The 20,572-nt window shown below is 45.3% G+C and overlaps 1 protein-coding gene across 2 annotated transcripts in view; it reads right to left on the bottom strand.

The window, feature by feature from the left end:
* Positions 1 to 15,290: 15,290 nt before the first annotated feature.
* tafa5l (TAFA chemokine like family member 5, like) overlaps positions 15,291 to 20,572 on the bottom strand; it is a 39,845-nt gene continuing 34,563 nt past the window's right edge. For both annotated transcript variants that reach the window (XM_046336817.1, XM_046336812.1), the window contains exon 5: positions 15,291 to 17,995. The gene's annotated coding sequence lies outside the window, so the exon portion shown is untranslated. The remainder of the gene's footprint in view (positions 17,996 to 20,572) is intronic.

Consider the following 20,572-nt stretch of genomic DNA (forward strand, 5'->3'; position numbering starts at 1 on the left):
GTAGCAGACGAAGGAAGCGAATTGTGAGCGTATTCTGCCCAGGGGAGCTGTTCTGCCCAAGACGCAGGGTTCCTGAAAGAAAGGCTGCGTAGTATGCGACCAATCGTCTGATTGGCCCTCTCTGCTTGACCGTTAGACTGGGGATGAAACCCGGAAGAGAGACTGACGGACGCACCAATCAAACGACAGAACTCCCTCCAAAACTGTGACGTGAATTGCGGACCTCTGTCTGAAACGGCGTCTAACGGGAGGCCATGAATTCTGAATACATTCTCAATAATGATTTGTGCCGTCTCCTTAGCGGAAGGAAGTTTAGCGAGGGGAATGAAATGTGCCGCCTTAGAGAACCTATCGACAACCGTCAGAATCACAGTCTTCCCCGCAGACAAAGGCAGACCGGTAATGAAGTCTAAGGCAATGTGAGACCATGGTCGAGAAGGAATGGGGAGCGGTCTGAGACGACCGGCAGGAGGAGAGTTACCCGACTTAGTCTGCGCGCAGTCCGAACAGGCAGCCACGAAACGGCGCGTGTCACGCTCCTGAGTCGGCCACCAAAAGCGCTGGCGAATAGACGCAAGAGTGCCTCGAACACCGGGATGACCCGCTAACTTGGCAGAGTGAGCCCACTGAAGAACAGCCAGACGAGTGGAAACAGGGACGAAAAGGAGGTTACTAGGACAAGCGCGCGGCGACGCAGTGTGCGTGAGTGCTTGCTTAACCTGTCTTTCAATTCCCCAGACTGTTAACCCGACAACACGCCCATAAGGAAGAATCCCCTCGGGATCAGTAGAAGCCACAGAAGAACTAAACAGACGGGATAAGGCATCAGGCTTGGTGTTCTTGCTACCCGGACGGTAAGAAATCACAAACTCGAAACGAGCGAAAAACAACGCCCAACGAGCTTGACGGGCATTAAGTCGTTTGGCAGAACGGATGTACTCAAGGTTCTTATGGTCTGTCCAAACGACAAAAGGAACGTCGCCCCCTCCAACCACTGTCGCCATTCGCCTAGGGCTAAGCGGATGGCGAGCAGTTCACGGTTACCCACATCATAGTTGCGCTCAGATGGCGACAGGCGATGAGAAAAATAAGCGCAAGGATGAACCTTATCGTCAGACTGGGAGCGCTGGGATAGAATGGCTCCCACGCCTACCTCTGAAGCGTCAACCTCGACAATGAATTGTCTAGTGACGTCAGGAGTAACGAGGATAGGAGCGGACGTAAAACGTTCTTTTAGAAGATCAAAAGCTCCCTGGGCGGAACCGGACCACTTAAAACACGTCTTGACAGAAGTAAGAGCTGTGAGAGGGGCAGCAACTTGACCGAAATTACGAATGAAACGCCGATAGAAATTAGCGAAACCTAAGAAGCGCTGCAACTCGACACGTGACCTTGGAACGGGCCAATCACTGACAGCTTGGACCTTAGCGGAATCCATCTGAATGCCTTCAGCGGAAATAACGGAACCGAGAAAAGTAACGGAGGAGACATGAAAAGAGCACTTCTCAGCCTTTACGTAGAGACAATTCTCTAAAAGGCGCTGTAGAACACGTCGAACGTGCTGAACATGAATCTCGAGTGACGGAGAAAAAATCAGGATATCGTCAAGATAGACAAAAACAAAAATGTTCAGCATGTCTCTCAGAACATCATTAACTAATGCCTGAAAAACAGCTGGCGCATTGGCGAGACCGAACGGCAGAACCCGGTACTCAAAATGCCCTAACGGAGTATTAAACGCCGTTTTCCACTCGTCCCCCTCTCTGATGCGCACGAGATGGTAAGCGTTACGAAGGTCCAACTTAGTAAAGCACCTGGCTCCCTGCAGAATCTCGAAGGCTGATGACATAAGGGGAAGCGGATAACGATTCTTAACCGTTATGTCATTCAGCCCTCGATAATCCACGCAGGGGCGCAGAGTACCGTCCTTCTTCTTAACAAAAAGAACCCCGCCCCGGCCGGAGAGGAAGAAGGCACTATGGTACCGGCGTCAAGAGACACAGACAAATAATCCTCGAGAGCCTTACGTTCGGGAGCCGACAGAGAGTATAGTCTACCTCGAGGAGGAGTGGTCCCCGGAAGGAGATCAATACTACAATCATACGACCGGTGAGGAGGAAGGGAGTTGGCTCGGGACCGACTGAAGACCGTGCGCAGATCATGATATTCCTCCGGCACTCCTGTCAAATCGCCAGGTTCCTCCTGAGAAGTAGGGACAGAAGAAATGGGAGGGATGGCAGACATTAAACACTTCACATGACAAGAAACGTTCCAGGATAGGATAGAATTACTAGACCAATTAATAGAAGGATTATGACATACAAGCCAGGGGTGACCCAAAACAACAGGTGTAAACGGTGAACGGAAAATCAAAAAAGACATAGTCTCACTGTGGTTACCAGATACTGTGAGAGTTAAAGGTAGTGTCTCAAATTTGATACTGGGAAGATGACTACCATCTAAGGCAAACATGGGCGTAGGCCTGTCTAACGGTCTGAAAGGAATGTTATGTTTCCGAGCCCATGCTTCGTCCATGAAACAACCCTCAGCCCCAGAGTCAATCAAAGCACTGCATGTAGCACCCGAACCGGTCCAGCGTAGATGGACCGACATAGTAGTACAAGATCTAGATGAAGGGACCTGAGTAGTAGCGCTCACCAGTAGCCCTCCGCTTACTGATGGGCTCTGGCCTCTTACTGGACATGAAATAACAAAATGTCCAGCAACTCCGCAATAGAGGCACAGGCGGTTGGTGATCCTCTGTTCCCTCTCCTTATTCGAGATGCGAATCCCTCCCAGCTGCATGGGCTCAGTCTCAAAGCCAGAGGGAGATGGTTGCGATGCGGAGCAGGGAAACACCGTTGATGCGAGCTCTCTTCCACGAGCCCGGTGACGAAGATCTACCCGTCGTTCTATGCGGATGGCGAGAGCAATCAAGGAGTCCACATCTGAAGGAACCTCCCGGGAGAGAATCTCATCCTTAACCACTGCGTGGAGTCCCTCCAGAAAACGAGCGAGCAGCGCCGGCTCGTTCCACTCACTAGAGGCAGCAAGAGTGCGAAACTCAATGGAATAATCCGTTATGGACCGTTCACCTTGGCATAAGGAAGCCAGGGCCCTAGAAGCCTCCTCACCAAAAACTGAACGGTCAAAAACCCGAATCATCTCCTCTTTAAAGTTCTGGAATCTGTTAGAGCAATCAGCCCTTGCCTCCCAGATAGCTGTGCCCCATTCTCGAGCCCGGCCAGTAAGGAGTGAAATGACGAAAGCAACCCGAGCTCTCTCTCTAGAGTATGTGTGGGGTTGGAGAGAGAACACAATCTCACACTGCGTGAGAAAGGAGCGGCACTCAGTGGGCTGCCCGGAGTAGCAAGGTGGGTTATTAACCCTGGGTTCAGGAGGCTCGGCAGGCCAGGGAGTAACAGGTGGCACGAGACGTAGACTCTGGAACTGTCCAGAGAGGTCGGAAACCTGAGCGGCCAGGTTCTCCACGGCATGGCGAGCAGCAGACAATTCCTGCTCGTGTCTGCCGAGCATGGCTCCTTGGATCTCGACGGCAGTGTAACGAGCGTCTGAAGTCGCTGGGTCCATTCTTTGGTCGGTTCCTTCTGTCATGCAGGTGAAGGAGGACCCAAACGCGACTTAACAGAAACAGAGTTTATTAATGTTCAAAACCGAATAACTGAAATCCTCTAGATTAGTAGAGGGGAAAACAACTGGAGAAGCGGCCACAGACTGCAGGTCGCTTCGGGTAGGCGCAGGCCGTAGTCAACTGAGACACCTGCTCACACGCAGCGTCTGAAGAAGGCACAAAACACGACAGGACAGGGTGATATACAATCACGGCAAAAAACACGACAGGACAGGGCGAAACGCAATCACAGCATGGAATACAAAACAAGGAACCGACGGAACAGGAACGGATCACAAAGGAATAAATAGGGAGTCTAATCAGGGGAAAGGATCGGGAACAGGTGTGGAAAGACTAAATGATGATTAGGGGAATAGGAACAGCTGGGAGCAGGAACGGAACGACAGAGAGAAGAGAGAGCGAGAGAGTGAGAGAGGGAGGGGGAGAGAGAAGGATAGAACCAAACAAGACCAGCAGAGGGAAACGAATAGCATGGGGAGCACAGGGACAAGACATGACAATGAATGACAAACATGACAGATGCAGGCTCCGCTCACCCCTTAACAAATGGGTAATCTTCGAGGCACTCTAGACAGAGTGAGAGTTCGACCAGTGGATAGCCCTTTGGAAGTGGCTATGGCAGCCACATTCACTAGCCCTCAGCTATTCCCAGACCGCTGTCCTACGAGAGAGCATGAAATTACTAGCATTGGAGGAAATTGAGCATCAGATTGAGGAAGAACGTCAAGGTGACGAACGATGTCACTTATTGGATGTGCAGACCCGTAGAGCTCTACAGGAACAGGAATTCATTGCCAAGGACCTGGCAGAGCAGCGATGGCACCGTCAAGCAAGAAGGGAATTGGAGGAGGCACAGATGGTCTCATCCTTCCTGGAGAGGAACGAACAGGGAGTTGACCTGACCACCCCTCCACATGGACCTGACCTGTCTGCCTTTCTTTCCCAATCTGCCCCTCTGGTACAGCATGGCACACAGTCCCTGGAGGCTCCGAGGTCAACAATAAACATGGAGCACGGGTGATAGGCCGCTCCGTCAACACTCTCTATGCCAGTGACACAAGTTAGCATTCCTCCTTCATCAAGACAAAGCATCACTCCTTTGCCTTTCCGCCAATTACCAACCACGGCAAATCATTCTTCTCGTCCAGGGCCTGGGCCAGACCAGAAATCAAACATCAGGTGGGAGGGCTCTCACCCAATTCCGGCTGCCACCAATGGAGGGTCTGGGACAGTAGGGGACAGGCCCAATGAGGCCACAGTGCGCTCATCAGCAGTCCCGGGTTTATCCTTTGCACAACCAGAAGAGGGAGACAACATTATGAAACTGCCTCAGCCTATGGTATTCCCAGACCCAAACTGCCATACTTTGAGAGCGAGAAAGAGAGTGAATTTGTCCTTTTGGAGATGGCATTGGAGAGCCTACTGGGTATTCACAGTCATCTGTCAGAACGCTACAAGTACCAAGTACCAAGTACTGATGGATCACTTGCGGTTTCCCAGTGTATACAAGCTGGCTCAATCCTTTATGCACTCCACAACTCTATCACACACTATCATACACTGCAACTCTCCAGGCCCTGAAAGCGAGATATGGTGAGCCACGCCAGCTAGTCCAGAATGAACTAAACAACATCCTGAACACGTCTCCAATTAAAATGGGAGATCATGCTGCCTTCCAAGAGTTCTCCCTGCCTGTCCAATCCATCACCTCGATGCGTTGAAGGAGAAGACGGGAACGAGCTGAAATGTGGCTCCCACGTGGACAGGCTTCTTAGCAAGCTTATCAAGCTTCCAGCGTACCCCAGAGACAGTTTCATTGAACATTGTTTGAACAAGAGCATCCTGAAAGAGGACTCGAGAAGCACCTATGCTCTCAGAGACCTAGCCGCATGGTTGCAGGTGAAGGCGAGGGCGAAGAGCATCGTTCACCAGGCCACAATCTCAGCCATAGCTTCCGGGGGAAGGAAGGAGTTTGAATGCCAGGAGGGACAGAAAAAGACAAGAGCCCACTCTAGGACTGAGATGAAGCTGCATAACGGATACCCTGGGGTACGAGCACCGCTCAGCCCTGAGTACCGAAACCCCCACTCTGCGCACCATCTATCGGACTCTGGCCAGTCAACACGATCCCCTTGGGTATATCCTGCCATACACAACCCGGGCCAAAGTCTTAGTCCAGGGCCTGTGGCAGACTAAGAGGGACTGGGATGAACTGATCCCACCGGCTGACCTAGTGAAACGATGGATCTGTTGGGAAACAGAGTTATCGGAGCTCTCTGATGTCCAAATGCCAAGATATTATGTACCAACCTGTGTTGATCAACTGGTATCATACCTGGAACTGCATGTGTTCTGTGACGTTTCGGAGCGAGCTTATAGTGCGATTCCTATCTAAGAGTGTAGGATAAGGCAGGCCACACCCATGTCTCCTTTGTCATGGCCAGGTCCAGGGTCGCACCCAAGAAGCAGTTGTCAATGCCTAGGCTAGAACTCAGTGCTGCCCTTTCCGGAGCCCAGTTGGCCTCTACCTTGCGAGCCGAGCTCACCTTGTCAATTCAAAGGGTCATCTACTGGAGTGATTCGACCACTGTATTGACCTGGCTCAAGTCGGAGTCCTGCAGGTATAAGGTGTTCGTCGGAACTCGCATTGCGGAAATCCAAGACCTAACAGAAGTCCAGGACTGGAGGTATGTTGACAGCGTAAACAATCCTGCTGATGACATTACTCGTGGGAAAATCCTTAAGGAACTGGCTCAACCCCAACGCTGAGGCTTGGGACCACCATTCTTGTCCCAACTAGAGGACGAGTGGCCGACAGCCCCCGGGCGTGCGGCCCCTCCACAACCAACTGATGCTCATGAGTTAAGGAAGTCTGCCCAATGCTACAGCATCTCAACGGAACCAACAACAGCTCTCCCTGACCTAGCACAATCCCAAACACTGCCGAATCTGATCGCCACCACAAACCAGACCTTAGATGTGGTGGCTTCCATACCCACATCCCTCGCGGCAGAGACACTACTCCTCCAGCATGCACAAGCAGTTAGCTTCCCAGAGGAGATAAACGCTCTGAAAGCTGGTAGGGAAGTGGCTAAGGACAGCCGTCTTCTCTCTCTTGCCCCAGAATATGACCAAATCCTCAGTGATCAGAGTCGGAGGGAGGCTGCGCCAAGCAGAAGTCTTGGATCCTGATGCTATCCACCCAATTATCCTTGCCTCCAGACACCCTATTACCAGCTTCCTCATCAAGAGTTATGATGAGAGGCTTCTCCCCCCAGGGCCAGAGAGAGTCTATGGGGAGATGAGGTGGAAGTACTGGATACTTGGAGGACGAGGAGCCATTCGTAAGCCCCAATACACCGGCGTGGAATGTCTGAGATGGCAGGCCTGGAGCCACTGTGCCCAAAATATGCAGATTTACCCCCTGCTCGTTTGCGCCTCCTCAAACCACCCTTCTGGTCAACAGGAGTAGATTGCTTTGGCCCCTTGACGATCAAACTAGGTCGTTGAGTGGAAAAGCTCTGGGGCATTCTATTCAAGTGTTTGACAACTAGATGTGTCCACCTGGACCTACTGGAGAGTTTGGATACTGAAGCCTTCATCATGGCCATGCAGCGGTTTATCTCCCAATGTGGGAAACCCTACGAGATCCTGGCTGACAGGGGCACAAACTTCAAGGCAGGAGAAGCCAGGTTGGAGGAAGCCTTCCAAGCCATGGAACCCTGCCTCCAGGATGAGCTGATGGGCCAAAATCTCATTCAAATTTAACCCTCCAGGAGCTCCTCATTTTGGAGGAACATGGGAGCGAGAAATCAAATCTGTAAAGACGGCCTTACGAGTCGTCCTAGGGGACCAAACTGTCATTTAAACTGTCTTGCGGACTGTCCTGATAGAGGTGGAAGGGATAGTGAACTCCAAACCCTTGGGATATCTCTCTGCAGACATCGCTGACCCCGATCCGGTTACACCGAATATGCTCTTGATGGGACGCAGAGATGCGTCACTTCCTAAAGTCATGTATGCTGATACCAACCCCATTGGCAGACGTCTGTGGCGACACAGCCAGATCTTGGCTGACCATTTCTGGGCCCGATTCATTTGGGATTACTTAATAGCCTACAGCACAGAGGGAAATGGTGGAGAGAAATGGTCAGCCTGGAAACTGGCCAAGTCGTAATGATGGTGGACCCTCAGCTGCCTCGAGCCTCCTGGCCGGTGGGCCAAATCACTAAGACCATGCCTGGAACCGATGGTCGTGTTAGATCAGTGGAGATCCAGGTCAAGAACCGAACATATATCCGGCCAGTCGCCAGACTAATTCCTCTCCCTGAGGTGACAGAGGACGAGGAGCAATGAGCCTTTTTGAGGAGTGTGGAATTTAACACATTTCTGGGGTAGCTGTAGAAAAGGCCCATGGAGTTGGTGGAAGAATCGTTTAATTCATGGCCACTTGCTCAGCTGGACCAGGGAAGCTTTAATTAGGTCAGGTGGAAATGTCAGACAGATCTCAACTCCATAAAAGGAGGAAATCGTCATCGTCCGATCTCTCTGCTTTCTCTTCCTTAACTCTGTCTAATCCAGAAGTTCTGTGTTTCCATGAATCCGCCACAGACTACTCAGTAAATATACTACTTTATGGTTAAAGGAATTCCTGACTCAGTCTCATGCATTCCTCTGTCACCTGACCTGTGACCACCTGTTCACCTTCACTGTCAATCATCCTACCTGTCCAGCTACCCACACAGATTCCACTAATCTTTCAGTCATGGTGCACAGTCGGTACACAACACTATGCTCATCATGCCTTAGCAGGATCAGATGGTGACAGGTGTCCCAGCATGGTCAGAGGAAAGACCAGTCTACGGAGCTCAGGTGAATTTTGCGAAATATTAGCAATATCAGTGAATGACACAAAGTTCCATCTTGAGTTGATGGGTAGACCTACAGTAGTTTAAGGATAGCAGCTTAAGTTTAAAGCTACAGTCTGGGATCTGGGAATAATGGTCATTTCAATGGTTGAACCATTGATTCTATTATTGGGTAATATAATGTATATCTGTACACCAATGTATTTCTTTGTCATGCCTCATCTTCAAAGGATCAGATGATGACAGGGGTGTCAGAAGGGTCAGGCAGCCAGGAAAGACCAGTCTGTGACGGAGCTGAGGTGAATGTTTGCAGATACAATACTTTATTATCTCTGTGTAGCAAACAATGGACAAGCCAGATGCTTCAAGTATTTAAAACATTTTAAGGCAGTCTGACAGACTTCTAAAGTTGATTTCCAAACTGTATCAATGGTTGAGAGGTTTTTGCCGATGACACAATACATGTCAAACAGAAATGTGAGGAAGACCTGGTAGAAGCTATTGATGATGATTATGATGAGTGGATACAGATGTGTTTGAATGCCCAGTCATGTTCATATCATCTCATACATAAATTACTACAGTTTAAGATCATCCAGAGAACGTAGTATATGCCAGAGAAACTGAATTACATGCACTCAGAAATGTAATTCCCCTGCTGGAGGTATAAAACACAAAAGGGGACGTATTTGCATTTGTTATGGTCTTGTGAAGGCTGGCTGAATTCTGGCAAAGAGTATGTTCTTTTATCTCAGCATGTCTACAGATTATCTCCTCTCCCTGTTTTTGTTTGCTTGGAAATGTTGATACTGGAGACTATTATCAGAAGAAACTGTGTAACCAAGCATTAATAGTGGCTTACAAATGCATTGCCATTAATTGGAAGGTTGGTTATCCTCCCACAATGTCACAATGGATGGCAGAAATGTCAAGTTATGTATCACTAGATTTTATTTATTACACGATTAAAGGTTTACTGTGCAACTTTCATAAATTCTGGATGCCTTTTATGGAATACAGTATGACAAAAGGAGTCTGTATTTAAAACATTCCCACATCAGGGGAGATACCTATTTAGGTAGTCCCTAGCTTCTGGGCTGCTCAGTCCTGGCTCTGGTGGTCTGCTGTCCTGTGGGTTGTCACTCTGGCCTTGGCCTAACATATCCAAAACCAATAATACTGTACATGTTTCACTAAGATCCTAAAGCTGAGTGGGGTGTGTCTGGTTGGGGTGCTGCAGGGCCGTGGACCCCTAGGGGCAGGACTCGGTGACCCAGCTAGATTGTGTACAAGTAAAAAGAGCTCTGCAGTACTATTAGGCCTATGATATGAATTATACTGACCAAAAATATAAATGCAACATGCAACAATTTCAAAGATTCTACTGAGTTACAGTTCATAAAAGGCAATAAGTCAATGGAAATCAATTTATTAGGCCCTAATCTATGGATTTCACATGAATAGGCAGGGGCGCAGCCATGGGTCTGGGAGGGCATAGGCCCACCCATTTGGAAGCCAGACCCAGCCATTCAGAATACGTTTTTCCCCAAAAAAGGACTTTATTACAGACAGAAATACTTCTCAGCACCCCACCCTATGCTGTTTAATCAGCTTCTTGATATGCCACACCTGTCAGGTGGATGGATTATCTTGACAAAGGATAAAATGCTAACTAACGGTGCACAACATTTGAGAGAAATACGATTTTTGTGCGTGTGGAACATTTCTGGGATCTTTTATTTCATGAAACATGGAACCAACACTTTACATGTTGCATTTATATATTTTTTCGGTGTTTATGGAGGATTTGCTGTTTCTGTGTGTTAATGTATATTTGAGGTATATGTGATTTTTTGTAATTTTTAAAACTTTTGTTTCCAAACCTTTCCCTTGGGAAGGTGGGAAGGAAATTGTGTTTGGAGAGAGTTGAGTTATGTACTAGACTGGTGGGGGTCGGTGTGATGTCCGGCTGAAGTTTTGTATAGAGGATCTCTTAAGACAATGAAAGGTGTTAGTATTTTCTTTAAAGAGTTGTTAATTTGTTAGGCTATTGGTTCAAGGTGCAACACAATATTGATTATGAATTATTTTTGGTTCTAGTTTAGTCTTATCAGTCACTTAAACATGTTGAATAATTATCTCTTACCTAGCTTGATGACTGTGGGCATTTTTGCTTACTTTATAACATATTGGATTGTGCGGGAAATGAACTTTAAGAATGCCAAAAAAATATCCTCCCCCAGACCCCTCGCCAGTACCCCCACTTTCTAAAACCCGGAATGTCCCATTACAGGGACAATCCGGGATTCTGAGAAATAAACAACAAAGCCACTTGTTTTGGTCCAAAAATCCAGGATTGTCCCTTTCAGGCCCCCAAACGCAATGAGAATCAGCCAATGGGTTGAATGAGCACATCATGGCACACTGTCAACATCCAAATATTACAGCTTGAATCCACACTGGGGTGGGGATCCTTATGGCATGAGACCAATTAGGAGACACTTTATGAGGAACTGTGATTGCAGTGGCATGCATACCAACAGAACTGGGATGGCAGAAGCATGCATACCAACAGAACTGGGATGGCAGAAGCATACATACCGACAGAACTGGGATGGCAGAAGCATACATACCGACAGAACTGGGATGGCAGAAGCATACATACCGACAGAACTGGGATGGCAGAAGCATACATACCATACCAAAGAACTGGGATGGCAGAAGCATACATACCGACAGAACTGGGATGGCAGAAGCATACATACCGACAGAACTGGGATGGCAGAAGCATACATACCGACAGAACTGGGATGGCAGAAGCATACATACCGACAGAACTGGGATGGCAGAAGCATACATACCAACAGAACTGGGATGGCAGAAGCATACATACCGACAGAACTGGGATGGCAGAAGCATACATACCGACAGAACTGGGATGGCAGAAGCATACATACCGACAGAACTGGGATGGCAGAAGCATACATACCGACAGAACTGGGATGGCAGAAGCATGCATACCAACAGAACTGGGATGGCAGAAGCATGCATACCGACAGAACTGGGATGGCAGAAGCATGCATACCGACAGAACTGGGATGGCAGAAGCATGCATACCGACAGAACTGGGATGGCAGAAGCATGCATACCGACAGAACTGGGATGGCAGAAGCATGCATACCAACAGAACTGGGATGGCAGAAGCATGCATACCAACAGAACTGGGATGGCATGGTGAGTAACTTACAAACAGAAACAGCTCATATGGTTTTAAACTGATGGTGTGGGATTTTAGACTAGTGCTTTTGGTTGAGAACATTTTTGAATACCATTCTTATATCATTAAATTGTGTGTGGTCATGTTTTTGAATCCACACCTAAATACTTTGTGTGTGTCATGCTCAAAAGGACAGCGATGCGGCAGTACACAGGCTAAATTCAGCCCAGCCTCTCCTTGACTCACTAAGTGAGGGGAGTGGAGGATGTTGTGCTCTGCATAAACGCTTGCAGCTAAACATACTTTATAGAAACACATAAAAAATACCATTAAAATTCACAACCCAGTGAGCGTCGCCTGACCCCTTGAGAATGATAAATTAGCCGTGTTGCTTGTGCAAAACGACCATTTTACATCGCTATCTTCTTTCTATTCTTCCCTGTCTCACTGCACACTGAAAAGGCCCCTATACACACTATACTCCAGCATTTGGGATTTGAGGCAATGGCACAGAATGTCACCTTTAATTTGAGGGTATTTTTTATATACCTGTTTCACTGTTTAGAAATGAAAGTACTTTATGTGTCTAGCCCCCCATTTGATTTTTATTTTCATAAGTATTTGGACAAATTCACTTATAGTGTATTTTAGTAGACAAGGTGAATATATTTGGTCACATATTCCTAGCACACAATGACCACATCAAGCTTCTGACTCTACAAACTTGTTGGATGCATTTGCATTTGTTTTGTGTTTTCGATGATGTTTTGCCCAACAGGAATTGAATGGTGAACAATGTATTGTGTCATTTTGGAGTCACTTTTATTGTAGATAAGAGTAGAAGATGTTTCTGAACATTATGGATAATCATGAATGAACCATGAGAATGTTAGAGGAATAAATCAAGGCTAACCTCCCCTCTTACTGGTAACGGTGAGAAGTTTGATATCAGACCATTTCTTACCTGAATATGTTACTTCACTTTGATTTTGTCTTGCCTTCCAGGTTACCCACTTGGTCATTTTGTAAACATATATTATGTTCTGGAACCATGACATGCACCCACCTCATTGTTATGTAATTATTAGAGATATACAAATGTGTTTTTTTGCACCCATCATGCGTCATGTCCACGATGGTCATGTGAGGTGAACTGTGTATATTTGGGGAAGTGAGCACTCAAGTTTGTTTGTTTGACCTGACGAAGATCCGTTTCGGATGGAAACGGAGTCAATAAAGCGGTGAATTGGGAGCTTTAACAGTGTCCGGGTCTTCTTGCTGTATAATGGTCAGACGTTGGCATTTCTTTGGGGAGTATAATCTTTGTTCAGATATGTATGAAAATACCCTCAAATAAAAGGTTACATTGTGTACTGGGCGCCTTACGAGGAAACAATTGATCTCAAATCCCAAATGCTAAAGTATGGAGCCAAATGTTCAAATTGTAGCTTCACTGTCCAAATACACGGAGTGTACAAAACATGGCAGACTGACCAGGTAAATCCAGGTGAAAGCTATGATCCCTTATTGATGTCACCCATTAAATCCTCTTCAATCAGTGTGTAGATGAAGGGGAGGAGACTGGCTAAAGAAGGATTTTTAAGCCTTGAGACAAGTGAAACATGGATTGTGTATGTGTGCCATTCAGAGGGTGAATGGGCAAGACAAAAGATTTGAATGCCTTTGAACAGGGTACGGTAGTAGGTGCCAGGCGCATCAGTTTGAGTATGTCAAGAACTGCAGCGCCGCTGGGTTTTTCACGCTCAACAGTTTCCCGCGTGTAACACGAATGGGTCAACACCCAAAGGACATCCAGCCAACTTGCAACAACTGTGGGAAGCATTGGAGTCACTTTCGACACCATGAAGTCCATGCACAGGCCAATTGAGGCCGTTCTGAAGGGAAGGGGGGTGCAACTCAATATTATGGAGGTGTTCCTAATGTTTTGTATACTCAGTGTAAATACAGAGCGGATGTATCTATAATCAGGCTGGTTGTATGTTTTGAAGCGAGGTTTTTCAACTGAAAGGCTCGCTGCTTTCTTCTCATTTCTTCCCAAGTAGAACAGGTTGGTGGTGGACCACATATAAAGTAGCAAACAATTGTAGTAAATGCAACGGGTGGACAATAGATGAAAATACTCCAAACTTTTAGAATTCTTATAATCCATCAGATATTGACTGAATCATTGCACATAAAACATTTCACTGGCATGGATAAATAATTAAGCTCAGAGATTTTGGTGGGAATTCAGGTTTTACATTTACTTCAAATGCGCTCATACATTTTCTTATTGTATCAGGTATTTTTTTATGTTTTGTGTTAAAATAAAGAAAAATATATGTGCCTCATTTGCATAAATACAGCAGGTGTATTTGCATAGGCTATATGAATATATTTACATAAAGGAGGGGAACAGGGCTACCTGAACTCACCTGCTCTGTCTAGACCTACCTGAACTCACCTGCTCGGTCTACCCTACCTGAACTCACCTGCGCTGTCTAGACCTACCTGAACTCACCTGCTCTGTCTAGACCTACCTGAACTCACCTGCTCTGTCTACCCTACCTGAACTCACCTGCGCTGTCTAGACCTACCTGAACTCACCTGCTCTGTCTAGACCTACCTGAACTCACCTGCTCTGTCTACCCTACCTGAACTCACCTGCTCTGTCTAGACCTACCTGAACTCACCTGCTCTGTCTAGACCTACCTGAACTCACCTGCTCTGTCTAGACCTACCTGAACTCACCTGCTCTGTCTACCCTACCTGAACTCACCTGCTCGGTCTAGACCTACCTGAACTTACCTGCTCTGTCTACCCTACCTGAACTCACCTGCTCTGTCCAGGCCTACCTGAACTTACCTGCTCTGTCCAGGCCTACCTGAACTTACCTGCTCTGTCTACCCTACCTGAACTTACCTGCTCTGTCTACCCTACCTGAACTCACCTGCGCTGTCTAGACTTCCTCAATAATTTACTGTTATTGTCATGTTCTGTTGCATAATTCAACAAGTGTGTCAATAGCAGGATACCGTTGGTTTAAAAAATCAACACGCTTGGCTCTAGATTACACCTATCCAAACATACTTCACATTGTTTGCGAGATCAAACATGATCACTATAATCCGAGTGTTCATTTGAGAAAATTGCTTTCATTTCAGTGCTTCTAATTTGTAAACATTTCAACTGTAGCAAATTCTAACTTTTTTCAATTCCACCAAAAAATGAACAACCGCAAAAAGAAAGTTATTTCTTCTCTTTCTTGCGATGTAAGTGTAGAGACGGTTAATTAAATGCCCGACGAAGCTTTAATGTTCAATGGAAAGACAATTCCATTTAGCCCATTTCAGCTATTACCAGAGTGTGTTTGACAGGTCATTACAAATGTTTCCGCGGTCATAATGTTCACGGGAAAAAAACAACAGGCACACATGAAGAGTCGCGGGAATGAAATTAAAGCAATCAATCCAGCGAGACTGAAGTGACGTGGATGTTGCATCCCTCATAGGAAAAGGAGGCACCTCAGAGAAAGTGAAACAAAATACTTTGTTCTCTAACTTTGAATGCTACCATATCTTCTCTTCAAGACTACATAGAATAGGGATCATTAACGAGATTCAGCAGAGGGCTGACTTGTTCTTGAGCGATGGTCAGGGGGCGGGAACATAATTACAAATCATTTGTAGACTGCAAATTGACCGCAAGAAGTCTAAACAGATAGTATTTGACTAAAACATATTAAATTCAAACCTTGCTTATATTTGTATATGATCCCATACATCTCTCTGTAACGCTCATTAAACTTTTGGGGCCAAATAAAATCACCCGCAGGCCAAATTCAGCCCGTGTGCAAGCCAGTCGGTGAAATAACTTTCATTCTGTCATGCATCTGATGTGGATTCAGAGATTCATCCATGGAATCAGATCAAATTAAGGGGACATTTGATTTGTGATGGTTAAAAAAAAACTAAGACAAAATAGTGAAAGAAAAGGACATGGGTACAGTTGGGAGTAATTAAAGTTAAGTGTAATTAGATGAGAATTGTGGTGCTCTCTTCACACATCAATCAAGCACACACAAATGGACACAGTGAACATGTGCACGCACACCCACACCTGCACTCATAGACATGCACACCCACATACACGCAAGCACACGCACACTCATGCACACACATATGTGCGCACACCACACACACTTAAAGGCAATTACATTAGCCCCAGGGATGGAAGGCTCTTTTCATCCCCGTGTCTCTCAAAAGAGCATACAGTATATTAACATACAGTAAGTATATTAACATACAATAAGTATATTAACATACAGTAAGTATATCTTTCTGGTGAAAAAGAACAACTCCATTTCAGTGATATACAATGTCCTTTATGGTCTCATTCTCTCTGTGGCACTCACTCTCTCTCGTAATCCCGTAACATAAATGACGTTAGAAATACCCATGGGACATTATACAGTGAATGTATACATCACACCCAACATAACCAGCAGCACTTTGCAAGTAGCATACCTTCATACATCTATTTCCTATAAAAAAGGCCATTTAAAACCTAACGTTCAAATAATCAATCGGTACTACACATGGACTATCATTACTGCTTTTAACTTATGTGACATAGATCTGTCAATATTAATACACTTTTGTATTAAAAACATGTGATTCCTCTGTATGACGCTTTAAAGCTGAAATCCGCACAAGGTGAAACAGCGCCATCTCGACCCGGAGCTTTTGCTATCGTTTTTTGTTGTTGGTTTTGTTGGTGAAACGGAGGAGATGAGCATCTAGCATTGTGGTAAAAGAAAATTGCAGCAAATACTCTGCTGTTCTATCGGGGCGTGCAGTGATGTGCAGTGATGTCCGAGGGAAAGAACAGTGCTCATTGTTTTGAAGTAACTGTCTCTTTAATATCGCAGACCGACATGGCAGCTCCAGCAAGTACGGATTCCAGCTCTAAATCAACGCGAATCCCCTAAAACATGATCATACCAGCTTCAGGAACAGTTCTGTCCAGAAGTACAGTACTGAATGTGTTAAACTTAAGAACAAGATTGTGTCAACTATTTCCCATTTCACAGTGTATATCAGGAGGCACAGACACCCAGACGCACACACACACACACACACACACACACACACACACACACACACACACACACACACACACACACACACACACACACACACACACACACACACACACACACACACACACACACACACACACACACACACACACACACAACAAAAATAATTAGAACACAGGATAAAGAGCCAGGCAGGTGTAGTCTGTCAGTAAGTGTCTCATAAAGATCTCCTATAGCAGAGTGATGTCACGTGGGCGGTTTCTCCACAGACACTATTAGGGAATCCTTACTGGCAACGGTCCCATCAGTGGTAGGCACCAGATAAACAAAGCTTTTTCAATGTCAAGTTAGATAGTCACTGACAATCCATCCAAAAGTTTCTCCTCCAGAACTGTAAATGTATATCATATATTTGATCCTTCTTTCACTGTAGAGATTGACGACAAGAGAAGAGCATGATACTCGCATGGGATTTCCTCATTTTCTCTATATATATTTCATCCCAGAACCTCTTGGAACCCCATCCCTCAGATACACAAGACAGGTGGTGGTGTTTCTTAGAGGATGGAGAAATATGGCTAAAGACGGGCACCCATTGGCATCATATCCTGGTTTCACTAACCGCCCCGTGCCAGCAAACCTATCATGGCTCTTCAACAGGACAAAACCGACGCCTTAAACCAAACAGACTATTTACGTGAGTGAAAAGACCCTGTGAATGGTTCTCGTATCAGTACTCATAAAATAACTGTAGACTAGTTTAAACCAAGTTACCAAAAATGCCTTCACATTGTGTTCCATAGGGGGTAGGTGGCGAAATGGTTTCCTTACACATGTTTAGACTCCCAGTTCTATCCTGCTTGCCGTGCTGAAACAACACAGGTTATATACAGTATACAGTAGGATTTGTCATTCAGTTTGTGATATGGTTCCAATAACGATGCTGTGGCGAGTTGCTTTCATGGGCAGGTACGGACTTTTGGACCAATGAGGGAGCAGAGGAGTGTCACTGTCACATAGTAGGGCTCCTCTGATAGATGGTGGTGGTGTGGGGGAGGGGGTAGTAGTGGTTTGAGCACAAAATTGGCGAATGGACACAAACTGTGCTTGCCTGGTCATTGGCCTCTGTTCCCCTTCTGCCATGACTGGCAATAAACCTGGGATAGGGGTAAGGGGGTTAGAGAGAGAGAGAGAGAAAGGGGGAAAATGGAGTTGAGTAAACAAGGCACTCACGGTTGTTCACTGTCATTTCAGGATTACTTTGAATCTTGAACGCACGATGGACTTCAGAATAAGAATAATGAAAGCAACTTCACAAGTAAGATGAACATACAAACACTCATATTAATACAAGTGGTGTATAATGAAGGCTAGCACAGTTTATGTAGAACAACTTTGAACAGGTCTCTCTATTAAAATAGACATCACCTCAACGAGAATAACCTGTATAAATATTGGTTAAATCAAATATCTTGTTTTAGTCATCCATATCTATTTTTGTATGCTAAAATAATTACATTGAGTTCAAACCATATACAGTTGAAGTAGGAAGTTTACATACACTTATGTTGGAGTCATTAAAACTCGTTTTTCAACCACTCCACAAATTTCTTGTGAACAAACTATAGTTTTGGCAAGTCGGTCAGGACATCTACTTTGTGCATGACAAGTAATTTTTCCAACAATTGTTTAAGGACAGATTATTTCACTTACAATTCACTGTATCACAATTCCAGTGGGTCAGAAGTTTACATAGAGTAAGTTGCCTTTAAACAGCTTGGAAAATTCCAGAAAATTATGTCATGGCTTTAGAATCCATGAAGCCAAAATTGTAGACCTCCACAAGTCTGGTTCATCCTTTGGAGCAATTTCCCAATGCCTGAAGGTACCACGTTCATCTGTACAAACAATAGTACGCAAGTATAAACACCATGGCACCATTTCTTTTGGAGAAATGTCCTCTGGTCTGATGAAACAAAAATAGAACTGTTTGGCCATAATGACCATTGTTATGTTTGGAGGAAAAAGGGGGGAGGCTTGCAAGCCGAAGAACACCATCCCAACCATGAAGCACGGGGGTGACAGCATTATGTTGGGGGGGGGGGGGGTGCTTTGCTGCAGGAGGGACTGGTGCACTTCACAAAATAGATGGCATCATGAGGCAGGAAAATTATGTGGATATATTGAAGCAACATCTCAAGACATCAGTCAGGAAGTTAAAGCTTGGTCGCAAATGGGTCTTCCAAATGGACAATGGAACCAAGCATACTTCCAAAGTTGTGGCAAAATGGCTTAAGGACCACAAAGTCAAGGCAGAACTGAAAAAGCTTGTACAAACCTGACACCTTTACACCAGCTCTGTCAGGAGGAATGGGCCAATTGTGGGAAGCTTGTACAAGGCTACCCAAAACATTTGACCCAAGTTAACCAATTTAAAGGCAATGCTATCAAATACTAATTGAGTGTATATGTAAACTTCTGACCCACTGGGAATGTGATTAAAGAAATACAAGCTGAAATAAATCATTCTCTCTGCTATTATTCTGACATTTCACATTCTTAAAATAAAGTGGTGATCCTAACTGACCTAAGACAGGGAATGTTTACTAGGAGTTTAAATATATTTGGCTAAGGTGTATATAATGGAAGTCATAAGGTGAATGCACCAATTTGTAAGTCGCTCTGGATAAGAGCGTCTGCTAAATGACTTAAATGTATAAACTTCCGACTTCAATTGTAAATATGCCATAAATGTAAATGTATAATTCCACGTAATAAATGATCTGTCGTTTTTGCACACTCGTATGTCTGTCTGTCTGTCTGGATTGTATTTATGGTATATCTGTATGGTCTGTCTCTCTGTCTGTCGTGTCTGCACACTCGTATGTCTGTCTGTCTGTCTGGATTGTATTTCTGGTATATCTGTATGGTCTGTCTCTCTGTCTGTCGTGTCTGCACACTCGTATGTCTGTCTGTCTGTTTGGATTGTATTTCTGGTATATCTGTATGGTCTGTCTCTCTGTCTGTCGTGTCTGCACACTCGTATGTCTGTCTGTCTGTCTGGATTGTATTTATGGTATATCTGTATGGTCTGTCTCTCTGTCTGTCGTGTCTGTCTGAGTGCCAATTCACCGTAGCAATGGTAAACTTTTACACCCTAGATTGTCCATATGAATCTTTAATATGAGTTTGCAAAGAATTTCATGAATTTAAAGCCACCCGGAAAATTAATATTTATGATGCCCCCAATCCTCATTCTCTCCCTGTCTCTGGTAATTGTCTGTGATTCATTTTGTTTTCTCTGTGGAGGAAGGTAAATCCATCTTAGAATATAGACTGTGACACATAGGCGTGGAGATTCGGCAATATCACCCACTTTTACGACCATTGTCTTTTTCTAGGCTTGGTATTCACACAACCCTGCACTATGGACAAACAACATTGTTATTGTTACACATAAGAGGTATTTTCATGGAATAAATTAACAAAATAAGCAATCGGATAAATTGCAGTAGCCAATGTTTACCGTGAAACAAAACAAAGGTTCAGATACATTATGTTTCCCCAGTTCAGGTTTTCTGCGGTGGGGTGCTTGTTTCGGGGTGCTTGTTTGACTTAATACGGCTCTTTAGTTTCCTTCTCAGTCCAAAAATAACTAAATCTCTCAACTCCACCTTGTATTTCCCTAGTCCTCTTAAACAACGCAGCCATTTGAAGTAACATCATCCTTTGAA

This window comes from Oncorhynchus gorbuscha, linkage group LG03 (assembly GCF_021184085.1).
Source record: "Oncorhynchus gorbuscha isolate QuinsamMale2020 ecotype Even-year linkage group LG03, OgorEven_v1.0, whole genome shotgun sequence".
In the NCBI taxonomy this organism is placed as follows: Eukaryota; Metazoa; Chordata; class Actinopteri; order Salmoniformes; family Salmonidae; genus Oncorhynchus; species Oncorhynchus gorbuscha.